General features: G+C 41.3%; 1 protein-coding gene across 2 annotated transcripts in view; it reads right to left on the bottom strand.

Annotated features, from left to right (window-relative positions):
• SDC2 (syndecan 2) overlaps window positions 1-12,740 on the bottom strand; it is a 116,971-nt gene that overhangs the window by 17,797 nt on the left and 86,434 nt on the right. The window lies entirely within an intron of this gene.

The following is a 12,740-nucleotide window of genomic DNA, read 5'->3' as shown; positions in this document are numbered from 1 at the left end:
TCACCCGACAGGGAGAAAGCCCACTGCACGCCTGCTTCTAGGGCTCATTGGCTTAGCAGAGCCTTAATGACAAATACAGATAAACCCACACGAGCACATTCTTTTTCTATTACTGGCAACTGGTAATAGCAAATCACAGGCTTAATATGGAGAGGGATCAGTCACTAAGTATACCAGTTCCACAGCTTCTTAACTCTTCAGTAAGAGTTTAGTATTAAAATTCAACCTAATCCTGCCAAAAGAAGAACTTGCATGAACTGGAGACAGAGTAGAGGTGTAAGACTTTAAAAAATGGTTTTAGTAAATTGATATTTTACTACCATTATCTCACAAAAGCCCAGGAAAAAAATAATAAAGCAGACAGGCAGGTTTCAAACAACGTTTGTTTGGAAACAGGCAACACTCATTATTGCTCTATTTTTAAAAATCAAATAGAATGTTTGCTCTTAACAGAAATTATAAAATAATGTTTCCCTTACTACATTGGCTTTCATTAGATTTAGTCTTAAAATAAAACTTTCTCTTCCAGCAGTCGCTGTGATTGGAACCTTCCTAAGAGGACAGGTCCAACCCTCCGTAACAGTACCACTTTATTTTCTCAGGTTTCAGTGGCTGGCTAGCAAGGCTAAAGTACTTTAAACCTGAGCCCACATTCTCCACCAGGCCTTAGTGCCAACTGAAAGCAAAGTATGGGAATCTATTTTGTTTGAGCTATCACACTGGTGGATTCTGAGAACTGAAACCTTAGGGACTGGTGTTCCAGTGGCCTGGACCACCCTGAGCCAAGAGTGTGCTGCAACTTTTCTACTAGAATGGTCAGAGCTTAACTCTGCAATCTGACGCCACCCTGTTACACTGGTTTCCAAGGCTATCACCATTCCAGATTGTAATTCCCAAAGGTTGTGAACTGTGTCAGGAGCCCTGTGTTCTACAGCTCTATCATCAACTGCCTCCTCTTAGGCTCTCAGCTCCTTTACTTATTTTTTTTTATTTTTTATTTTTAAATTATTATTATACTTTAGGTTTTAGGGTACATGTGCACAATGTGCAGGTTTGTTGCATATGTATCCATGTGCCATGTTGATTTCCTGCACCCATTAACTCGTTATTTAGCATTAGGTATATGTCCTAATGCTGTCCCTCCCCCCTCCCCCAACCCCACAACTGTCCCCGGAGTGTGATGTTCCCCTTCCTGTGTCCATGAGTTCTCACTGTTCAATTTCCACCTATGAGTGAGAACATGCGGTGTTTGGTTTTTTGTCCTTGCAATAGTTTACTGAGAATGATGTTTTCCAGTTTCATCCATGTCCCTACAAAGGACATGAACTCATCATTTTTTATGGCTGCATAGTATTCCATGGTGCATATGTGCCACATTTTCTTAATCCAGTCTATCGTTGTTGGACATTTGGGTTGGTTCCAACTCTTTGCTATTGTGAATAGTGCCGCAGTAAACATACGTGTGCATGTGTCTTTAAAGGCAAGGCTTCCCTCCCCCAATCACAGCGCCTGGCACATAGTAGATGCTCAGTAAACACCGCTTGGGTTGAACCACTGTTCGTGCTCCCATGAAAAAGCCATTCTCAGTTCTGCTTGTCTTAAACTTTGTCCCATTTACTTCCCCTGGAGGACCTCCTGGTTTCTTCTCTCAGATCCTGTCTACTATGAAACAGGCTGTGACTTCTCCACTCCTTATACACCTCCTAATTATAAAGTACTATTTTAGGATTTTGTAGCATATGAACAGTTTAAGACACAAACCCTCACTGTTACTTTTCATTGTTTCATGTGTATTTTTCTTGCCCCTCAGCAGAGTACAACTCATTGAAGGCAGGTTTTGAATGACCTGTGTTCTCTGTCCCTCTCAAAATGCATGGACACAAAATAAATATTTGACTGAGATTACTTAAACCAAATTGGCCTTGGACTGAGGTTTCAGAGTTACATGTCACAAGACCTCCAGGATCCTCGTAGTTTAAAATCTCTCCATTTTAAGCCTAGGAGACCAACTGCCCCAAACCTCCTATAGCTTGCATTGCATCTATTTAAGTAACCTAGAGTCTTAAAAGTAAGGAAAATATTCCCTTTCGATATTAGACACTTGTTTCCCTTTTCTTAACATTGAATGACTTTCATTTTCCTCTTGGCTCTGTCAATGAAGTTTGATGTGGCAAGGGTAATATTGAGATACTTAATCCCTATGTGTAAATTGAATTTCAATTTATTAGATGACCCAGTTGTCTGGACTAACACATCTGTCACGCTACCAGGCAGATGGGCCAAAAATGCCTCCCAGAGAATTCTAGCCACCTCACCATTCAACCACACTGGCAGCCTGACAAGCCAATTGACTTCCTGGGACAGCCGTCAGGCCTGTATTTCAACAAGACTTGGGGTGGAAGTCAGGGTGTGTCTAGAGAAGCTGGCTTGCCCTCAGTCACTCAGTAACTTGGGGTCTACAGTGCTCCAGGGTGGTCTCTGGGCTGACCAGATGTTTAATGTGTTTAAAGGCAGCCAAAAGTGTTTCTCTGTGATCCAGGGTGGTGAAAATGATTTTGACATCAAAGTTCTCTCCCACTCTGATTTCAGGAGCACCAAGAACACAGGGGAAATTACCAATATCTTTCCATAAAGTCCAATTTCACATAAAGCAGGGCCCTTTTCACTCTGCAGCAGATAATGAATACCTCTATTGCCTTCCCCTTTAAAAAATAAAAAATAAAACCCTGCGCTCATGACAAATTCCTTTTATGAAGACTCCACGCTCTGTTCTGAAAGGGTTTCTGGAATGAACATGCCTAGGACAGGAAATTATTTATGCACCAATATTCCCTTGGGACAAGAAGACAAGCATCTCCTCAAGGCCATGAAAAGGGGTGAATTCGAAACTACCGATTTTACACCTGGAGAAATGTAGTCTGCTTGACTGAGGAGAAAACCTTGGGACATACTCTGCACACACTCCCTTACTCAATGGGACCGTGACACTGGACGAAAGCAACTGGAAGGAAACGCGCACAAGCACAGAAGTCCAGAGCTGCAGCCTGGCTGTAGGGTGTCATAACAAGGCTGTTTAATTTGGGACTGATCATCGCTGTGAGGCAGTGCCAATACTGTTGGCTAACAGGGTCCAGAGTACGAGCTGGGAGAAAAACCAAGCTGGTCTTTCAGACCTTTCCCTTTCGGCCGATGCAAGATGTGAATACAGGAGAGCAAAGGGAGGCTGTGGAAAGCAACAAGGTATGACCAAGAGGAAAATGTGCGGCAGACAGAGGGTTCTGCATAATGCCACGTTCAGCCAGGGAAACTGAAGCACTACACTGCCTCCATAGATGAAATTCCCAGAGGAGAATGCACATCTGATTCAGTTGTGTAAACCCACAATGCCTAGAAGGAAGGCAAGATACATACTTGTCTCCTATCTCCACCCCTTTGCCTCTGGCCCCCCGGCTCTGGCTAAATCATCATATTGGGCCTGGACCTGGACTAAGGCCTCCTGACCTGGTCACTGCCCACGTCTGTGTCTTTGAAGCCATTCTATGCAGAGGGACTGTTCTTGAACTCAAACATTATCGTATCACTCTCCTGCCTTTATTGGCTCCCTGCCACATAGAGGATGACATAAAAACTCCTTAGCTGGGCCTAGCACAGTGGCTCACGCCTGTAATCCCAGCACTTTGGGAGGCCAAGGCGGGTGGATCACCTGAGGTCAGGAGTTTGAGACCAGCCTGGCCAACATGGTGAAACTCCTTCTCTACCAAAAATTACAAAAATTAGGCGAGTGTGGTGGTGGGTGCCTGTAATCCCAGCTACTCACGAGGCTGAGGCAGGAGAATCACTTGAACCTGGGAGGCAGAGGCTGCAGTGAGCCAAGACTGCGCCACTGTACTCCAGCCTGGGAGACAGAGCAAGGAGACTCTGAATCAAAAAACAAACAAACAACAACAACAACAACAACAACAAAAGTCCTTAGCCTGGAAGAAAGTTCTTTACCAAGTGGCCTCAGCTGCAGTTCTAGTGTCAGCTGCTGATGCTTCCTCTGCCCAAACCCCAGGCACCAATACAAAAACACCAAGAAGAGATCTGGTGACACCAATTTCCTTCATATTATACCCCTAAGAGGAAATAAACACCTTTAGGATGGAAAATTGAGGACAGCGATGGTGATCTAGATTTCCACATTTGATGATAAAAATTTAGAGTTTGATAAAATGATTCAGCCCAAACTTATACGGTAGTTGTAATAAAAATGGCAAGAACAAGTGTTAATTCAATACACAAAAGATCAAGTGTAGTAGAGTCTTGATTTAGTCAGAAACATCACAAACCTGTCCATTTTCTCAGCAAAGACAATTTGTAGGATAGCAACTGAACAAATCTATTTGTTTGATTTTTCTCATGTAGGTAAAACCTACACTGAACAAATACCATGTTTCAAACTGCCAGTGTGGAAATCTGTTATTTAGAAATTCAAAGCCTTGCTTAAAAAACACAACGCCCTACCTACTAAGCAGAGGTCCTCCACATGCTTTCAACCATTGCAACCACCAACACAGTGGTCAAAATAATTAAAGCTCAAATTAGTAAATGTCAAATTTACTTTATGGTTTTAACTTGGGTTAACAATGAAAGCAGAAGGTAGAAAACTTAATTATGGATAACTCAGACTCCCAGACCCAACTTTCAGAAAATTAGCCTTTGAACATAAAAATAAAATATCCATGTGGCCTAATAATACGTTTGTGTGTCACATCACAGACGACCAACACCTAGATGATGCCTCCTGTTTTACGGTAAAGGCAGTCCAACCCCAATTACGACTCAAATGTATATTAATTTTTATGATGATTACAAAGTGCCAAAAAGGCTATAACTGGAGCTTATCTTTCCATAGGTGACTCAGTAAACTATTTTATTACTAGCAACACACATTGTAAAGGAAAAAATAATTAGCTAAAAATTTATTTCACCCACACAGTCACTCAGAGATGATATACCTGTCCTTAAGCTAAACTTGTCAATTCTGGCTTAGGTCTAGCCCAAAGGAACATACAATTTTAGAGCTTGACTGGACACTACAGTCACCAAGATCACTGATTTATTTCAAAAATGAAGAAACAGAACACCAGAGTGGCAAAGTAGCTCAAAAGTTCTCTGGTCCAGCTGGTGGCCAAACTGGAGCCCGAAGCTCTTGACACCTAAGTGTGGGCTCTTTCTGCTGCAACTGTAATGCCCCAAACATGAGTGACATCAGACCATTCAGCCTCGGGTTCAAAAGGATTATCTGTGGCTGTTAGGTGTTTATTATGTGCCAGGCATTTTGTGCTTAGCATTTTATTAAGCATTGGCTCATCTAATCATCTCTACAATCTCCAGGGCCTACCCAGGAGATTGCTGCCTGAAGTCATACAGCCCCAGAAGTAGGGACTTGGGACCTCAAAATGTGTGTCACTGAGCATGTTCAACAAGCTGCCTACCTCGTCCCTCCCTTTTCCTGTGATTCACACATAATAATAATAAAGGAACTGGGGAAGAACTACAATAAAGAGCTATGTTGAACTTGGCTTAATCCAGCATTTTCAAACTTTGATCATGGAAATTCTGCCCCCAGAATATCGATTTAACATCTTTCAGAACTAGTATTCTTGGCATCATAGATGGGGAAAAAATTGCACTGAGAGTTTTGAGTTCTGGCTTAACAGTTACTTCTCTGCCTAATGCCCCTCAAATTTCCTACATGGAAGATGCCTGGAGCCATGTACACCAATTGTCATTCATTAATTTTTAGTAACGCCATTTCTAACAAGCAGGTGACCCATGCAAACTAAAAATGTAACGGAAGGAAAAGAGCCCTTTGTTTACTGTGGGGAAAAGATACTCTTGTCCTTGAATATGTTAGATATGGCTGACTTATAAGCACATACTGTTGTCTTTACTAGCACTTACTTTAAGGGTTTGTTTACAGAGAACTATCTAGTATGTAGCAATTCCCTAGGCTTACCTTATTATCCCATATATACATACCAACCATCCATGGAAAAAAGCCAAAATCAAAAGTGAGGTCACACATGAAAGAAAATTCTTAACCCCCCCTACATAAGAAATTCTTAAGAAAGGTCTTTAGGCTGGACACAGTGGCTCATGCCTATAACCTCAGCACTTTGGGAGGCCAAGGCAGGCAGATCACCTAAGGTCAGGAGTTTGAGACCAGCCTGGCCAAGATGGTGAAACCCCGTCTCTACTAAAAATACAAAAAACTAGCCAGGCGTGGTAGCAGGTGCCTGTTATCCCAGCTACTTGGGAGGCCAAGGCAGCAGAATCGCTTGAACCCAGGAGACGGAGGTTGCAGTGAGCCGAGATCGCACCACAGCACTCCAGCCTAGGTGACAGAGCCAGACTCCATCTCGAAAACTAAAAAGAAAAAAAAGAAGGGTCTTTAGTTCCAAACTGCTTCAAACATCTTAAATAGTTCTTAATTCATTATATAGAAAGCTAAAGTCTCTTTAAGAAACACTTCAACATCCCTTCCACAGAGTAGGAATGAATTTAAATGATTTATTCATGCATATTAGGAAAACAAACCCAAAGCCAAAAAAATAATCAGGTTACATGAAGGTAGAATCACATTTGGGTGGAAAGTGGGAGGCACAAGGATGACTGGGCTGGTCATAAAGATGTCAAGTAATAGGCAACTTTGGAGAAATTCCTCTAGTTCCATGAAGCTTCTGAAACGACACAAGGTCTGGGAGGTGACAGAATTCCTACTGTAATTGTTCACAGTCCTTGAAGTCTGAACCACTCACGTGGAATGTGCCACTGATGTTGGCTGTTCCTGTTGGATGCCTCTTACAGAGTGGGGCTCTTCTTATACCACTGAGAAAGTGAGTTCCCTGAAGATGCCCAAGACCCAGGTCTGAGACTGATGCTTTCTGCGTCCTCTCCCTTGACTGCCGTTGTGTTCTAGGAACCAACCTATGGTAAAGGCTCAACAGAAGGCAGAAGAAGCCCTTTTTTCTAAGGGGCTGAATCCAAGCTTTACGCCATTTGGTGAAAGGAAATAACCAAGCCCTTTAAAGAAACTACCTGGTTATCCCACAACTGAGAAAAACAGATCAATGTTCTCTTACATGGTCTCTTTTTTAAAAAGCTGGAATTCGGCCTTATTCTGTGAGGGGAACTGCCAGAAAAGGTAAATGTGACCTTGGAAGAAATCTTGGGCTCATGAAGAAGGCCTCCAATGAGCCAGGCACGGCTCTGGAAAACATTTAAATGGCTGAGGAGTGTGTTAAAAACTAACACCAAGTTAGGGTACTTAACTGTAGAGATTCTCCTCTTTTGTTTGAAAAAAGAACTAAACTTGCTTCAGAGCAGTTAGATTTCCTAAGCCAACAAAGCTCCAAGTAAAATCTGTTTCATAAAATGCTCAGCGCAATAATCAGTACATTAACTGCGCCCCCCACCAACCAAAAAAAAAAAAAAAACACACACACAAAACTCTTGCCTGAGGATTACTTGGCACATCTAAACTTGTAGTCATGATTCAATATAATCAATATCATTTTCAGAAAGGGGCCTTGCTGTATGTACGTTGGGGCATCTGGTGCTGTAAAACGATTTTTCTTCCTACAGTGTTTGTTTATTGATTCTACAGAACAGTACCTGGCGCAGTAAGTGGTTTGTTGGGTAAATTTATAATAGCATCTCAGATATGATGATCTAGAAAGATCTCATATGCTTATTTAACTGAATGATGTCCCCTTCCCCTGTCCCCAAGCATCACAACACATAAAACAGGATGCACTCGCCCCCATCCTTCTCATTTCTCTTCAATCTAAAGCTTGGTAACAATGAGCAGCCCTGGGTACACGCACTCGCTGAGTCTATGCTCACCTCCCAGTCATCCTATCACTGGCATATCATTCTACAAACTCATGTCATCTGAACCCTCAGGTGTTCCAAGTCATCATCTCATGATGAACCCTTAACTGAATAAAACCAGCTAAAAGGAAACTAAACCTTTGCACCCAAACTTGACACATTTCATACATTTTAATCAAAATAATTACAGAGACAACTAATTAAAAGCCAAATATCCCACCTGGAGAGAATGGTCACATTATGCCCTTTTGTTGCTTTTGAATTTCAAAACACTTGCATGACAAAATCCCATCAATACGTTTTTTTAAAAATACGCTTCATGAAACTGGTGTATTGCTTACACTAAAAACAAATAAACGAACAAGAAATCTTCCTCCTCAGCCACAAGGATAAAAGGCAACTGGGGGAAAAAACAAAACAAAAGCAAAGTAGAACACACTGACAATTCTTACTTCTGTTTGTGGTAATGGGTTCAGATTCCTGATCCAGAGAGAGAAGGGAAGCAACCTTTGTCTTGAATTAAATTTTCTGGCAACAACAGTAGGGATGTATGAGGCAATGTATACTAAAGCAACGCCTGGGACTTTGAGTGGGATTATGTTGAATATGCATGACACACAAAAGGAAAATGTTCATGACTTACAGATGTGATCTGCATTGAGCTTTCTTCCTTTTTTGTAATATCAAACAGAGGGAAGCGAGAGGTTTGCAGCCATGTTATTATAGGCATCGCTGCCTCTCCCCCTCCCAAACTAGAATATTCTAGTATTTATTTTGCTATCCATATGACCACAGTTTAGACTAGAGTAAAAATAGAAGCTGTGTGAGCCTAACCTGAAAAGCTCCAAGTGCTGGAGAGGGTCAGCATTAATAAATTCTAACTGAAGCAATGAGATTCTGTTTCCTGGTGGAGTTTGGCAGGGGAAGGGGGGAAAAAGATATTTGGAATTTATTTCGTATTCAGAAGTGTTTTGTAAAAACTACCATAATGGAACAGAGTCCAAGTCAAGCACAGGAAGCCAACAGGCTCTGGTTTAGATTTAATAATTCACTTTAAGGGTTTTTCAACTGCTACAATTTTAGGCCCCAAGGCATAACCACATATATTCTCCTCCCTATACAGGGGCTGACAGAATGCCACAGACAGCTTACAGGACAGAAAAATGGGAAAGACCTTGGGGCCAAAGGGCAGACCACATCTTTCCAGGCTTCAGCTCAGGCTGGAGAAAGAATGTGAGTTCCGAGACTTGCCACAGTCAATGGATAGAATTTCCAAGTGTTTCAGAGGTCTGAGCTAGAACTGAGTCTGAATGTCAATAGGAATATGCAACACTCTGCTGCTGGCCTGTAAAAAGAAGCCTTGACTATTTAAAAGATGCCAACTAACAGAAATTGGCACAGACCCTTTGGAAATCACATTGGCAACGTGTTTTAAGAAGCTATGAAATCTTTTATACTATTTGACCAGATGTTTCTTCTCCCAAGAATTATCCTAATGAAATAAAAGTTAGGGTGTTTACTACTGCATTAAAGACAAATCAGGGAGACAATCTCAGTGCCCACTACAGGGGGGTACTATGTCTGGTAAGTTATTATGCATGATATATTAGTTTTCTCAACATAGCCATTAAAAATCATATACCACATAGTAATAAGTAAAAGTGTTTTTAACAACATATTAAATTTAAAAAGCATACATTAACTTTTTCTAATATTACAACTATATTGCAATTTCATATATATATATTTCATATATATATTTCATATATATATATATCTCATATATATATATATATTATATATATCTCTGCAAAGGGAATGGAAAATGAAGAAGAAAGATAACTGGTTAGGGTGGTGGATTTGCGTGTAATTTTTTTCCTAATTAATATTACAGCTACATTTCTGGCACTATAATGTTGCTGAAAGCACAGAAAGCACAAGACTGATAAGTCATAGACACAAATGCCTTGGAACCAGCTTTCAGACATCAACTGTGCAAATAAACTTTTGAAAATTAATTAACAGCGAATACATCCAAACACAAAACACACACACACACATACATATAATATATGTTATATATCTATTTCATATATATATATATAATATATAAATCTAAAGCGAGTGTCATGAGCTGGGTGCAGTGACTCATGCTTCTCACCCCAGCACTTTGGGAGGCCAAGGCTGGAGGACTGCTTGAGGTCAGGAGTTCAAGACCAGCCAGGGCAACATAGTAAGACCTCATCTCTACAAAAGATTTTTTTAAGAAAAGAAGCAAATATTATGGAAGTATGTAAGTACTAAAAAAAAAAAAAAAAAAAATCACACTTCAGAAAAATGCCAACTCACAGAACAGTGCTTGGGCCACTCCTGATCCATTTCACCTGTGGTCACAAAGACGAAAGGTCTAATAAAATGGATATTCAGTTGTAAGATTTCAGGTTTTAAAAATTCCTGGGTCTAATAACCGGTCTTGTTAGTGTCTCCTTGCTCCTGGGTTATTTCAAGTGGAGGAAGCCACTCCAAGTCAAGGAGAGCTTGCTCCGTTTCCCAGCACACAAGCTTCCTTCCAGCTTAGCCCCAACCAGAGGAGGCAGATGCCTGCACTTGAGCCCTGTGCCTCCGACACACCTGCAGGGCTGACATGCCAGTGAGCTGGGCAGATGTTCCATACTGCTCCTGCTTTTCAGCGTCCAATCTATTACACCTACCTCGCCTGTTTGTAACGGGAGCCTCTCCTTCTGCTGATTACAGGAAAGCCTGTAAGTGGACACAGTGACCTGATCTAGGAGGACTTTTTAAATGAAGAAAATGACACTTGCAGCTGGTTCCTTATACTGGGAGCCTGAAAATGTGTCAGCACTTTCAAAGACTCTCTTAAAAATTTAAAAATCTAAACAAAAGCAAGGAAGCTAAAAAAGAAGGAATAAATTTAAAGGTGATGAGACCACCGATTTCAAAGCTGAAGTTAAAAGAAACTGTTCTGAACGGTAGAGTTTTTAATACCTAGCACCAAGTCACCAGGGTGGCTGCACTGTGTGCCAAAGAGGTTATCTAATGGGAAAACAGCCTGGTTCTGCCCGAGACTCACAGCCCCAGGTTCTTATTTATTTTTGTATATGAAGGAACTGTTCCTGGCCAAAATTTTTAACCAAGTAAAATAAATGGTAACGGCCAACCAAGCAACTTTTAAAGAAATGGTTTCCTTGACAGAAGAACCAGGAAAATATTTAAAGGTATTAGAGTCTATTATGAAATCCATCACAGAATATGCATGAAATTCCCCAGGAAATGAAGCCTTCCCCAAGCCGCACCATGGCAGTTGGGGCAGAAGCATTAGCTCCCGGTCAAGCTGACACGCTTCAAGCAGAGTATACTGATGACCACATGACCTGTGCCACCTCAAAGCAAATGCATTTTAGAAAGGACTCCTGTTGGTGTGCTGAAGTGCTGTATATGAGTACTTTATCTGAACAAGACATTCAGGTTCTTGCCCAATAAGAGGGAAAGGAAACCTGTGGACAGTAATATGTTTTTTCACCAATGACAAATACTTGATCAGCTGTACAAACTGACACGTGGCCAAAGCCCTCAAAAATCCAAGAGGTAACCTAATCCACTCCCGTGCTGCCTTCTGTCTTTCTAATCTACCTCCATCAGAATCTACATATGAAGACATTCTAGCATCCTGCTGACAGAATCATATAGTACTCTTTTACTTTTTTTCTTTTTAAGAGACAGAGTCTCACTGTCACCCAGGCTGGAGTGCAGTGGTGCAATCTCGGCTCACTGCAACCTCTGCCTCCCAGGTTCAAGCGATTCTCCTGTCTCAGCCTCTCAAGTAGCTGAGATTATAGGCGTGTGCAACTATGCCCAGCTAATTTTTGTATTTTTAGTAGAGACGGGGTTTCACCATGTTGGCCAGGCTGGTCTCGAACTCCTGACCCTCAAGTGATCTGCCCGCCTCAGCCTCTCAAAGTGCTGGGATTACAGGCGTGTGCCACCATGCCCAGCCCTCATATAGTACTCTTATCCTTATGATATCAGGGTCGCACAGGATGAATGGTAAAAGTGAACTTGCAAAATGATAAAATTACATGCTTAATTAAAAAATAATACTTAAGAAGCACTTTTGAGAATACGTTTAAAACAAGAACACATATTATTATTTTTTGCCCCGAATGAGGCTGATTTATAGTAATTCACTAGTGACAATTAAAAGTCTCAGTTGGAACACACATGTGTAAGTACCATTTCATAAGAGATACAACATTTCATTTTCTAAAAATATGGAAGATGAAGAAAAGCAAAACAGCTAGGAATTAAAAATAGATCATCTCAGGAATTTTTTTCTCCAAGTTAGTCCAGGAATAAAAAAAGCTGATTCTACTAGTTCTCAGGCAAGCCGTACTACAGAGGCCTCTGTGGGATTTGGCACCCAGGGGTGCTAAATGAAGAGTGATGCTAAATTCAACACTATTTTATAAAAATCCCCATACTCTCTAGGATATCCAATTCTTCCCAAATTAATGGGGCACCCCATTTCTGCAAATGCTTTCTGTAAAGCAGCCAATGGCAATGAGCGCCACCCCGCTCGCTCATTTAGAATGAAAGCACCTGGACTACCTGTTACATCTGAATTTTCTAGAGCGCACGGAGTCTTACTGAATTAAACTCTGGAAGCCCAGTCCACATTAATGGTCTCTTGCTTGGGCCCTGTCCCATGCCCTGTGAGGATGGGACCAATGTTTCTAATATTTAATAGATTTAACTGCTCCAGGCACACTCACTTCCAGACAGGGCCTCTGCCCACAGAGTGGAGTTTATGATTTAATTGGTATAAGATGAGTCTGTAGTCATGA

Source organism: Hylobates moloch, unplaced genomic scaffold, assembly GCF_009828535.3.
Source record: "Hylobates moloch isolate HMO894 unplaced genomic scaffold, HMol_V3 SCAFFOLD_9, whole genome shotgun sequence".
In the NCBI taxonomy this organism is placed as follows: domain Eukaryota; kingdom Metazoa; phylum Chordata; class Mammalia; order Primates; family Hylobatidae; genus Hylobates; species Hylobates moloch.
The sequence above is the reverse complement of the archived record's forward strand: the minus strand, read 5'-3'. Positions and strand labels throughout refer to the sequence as shown.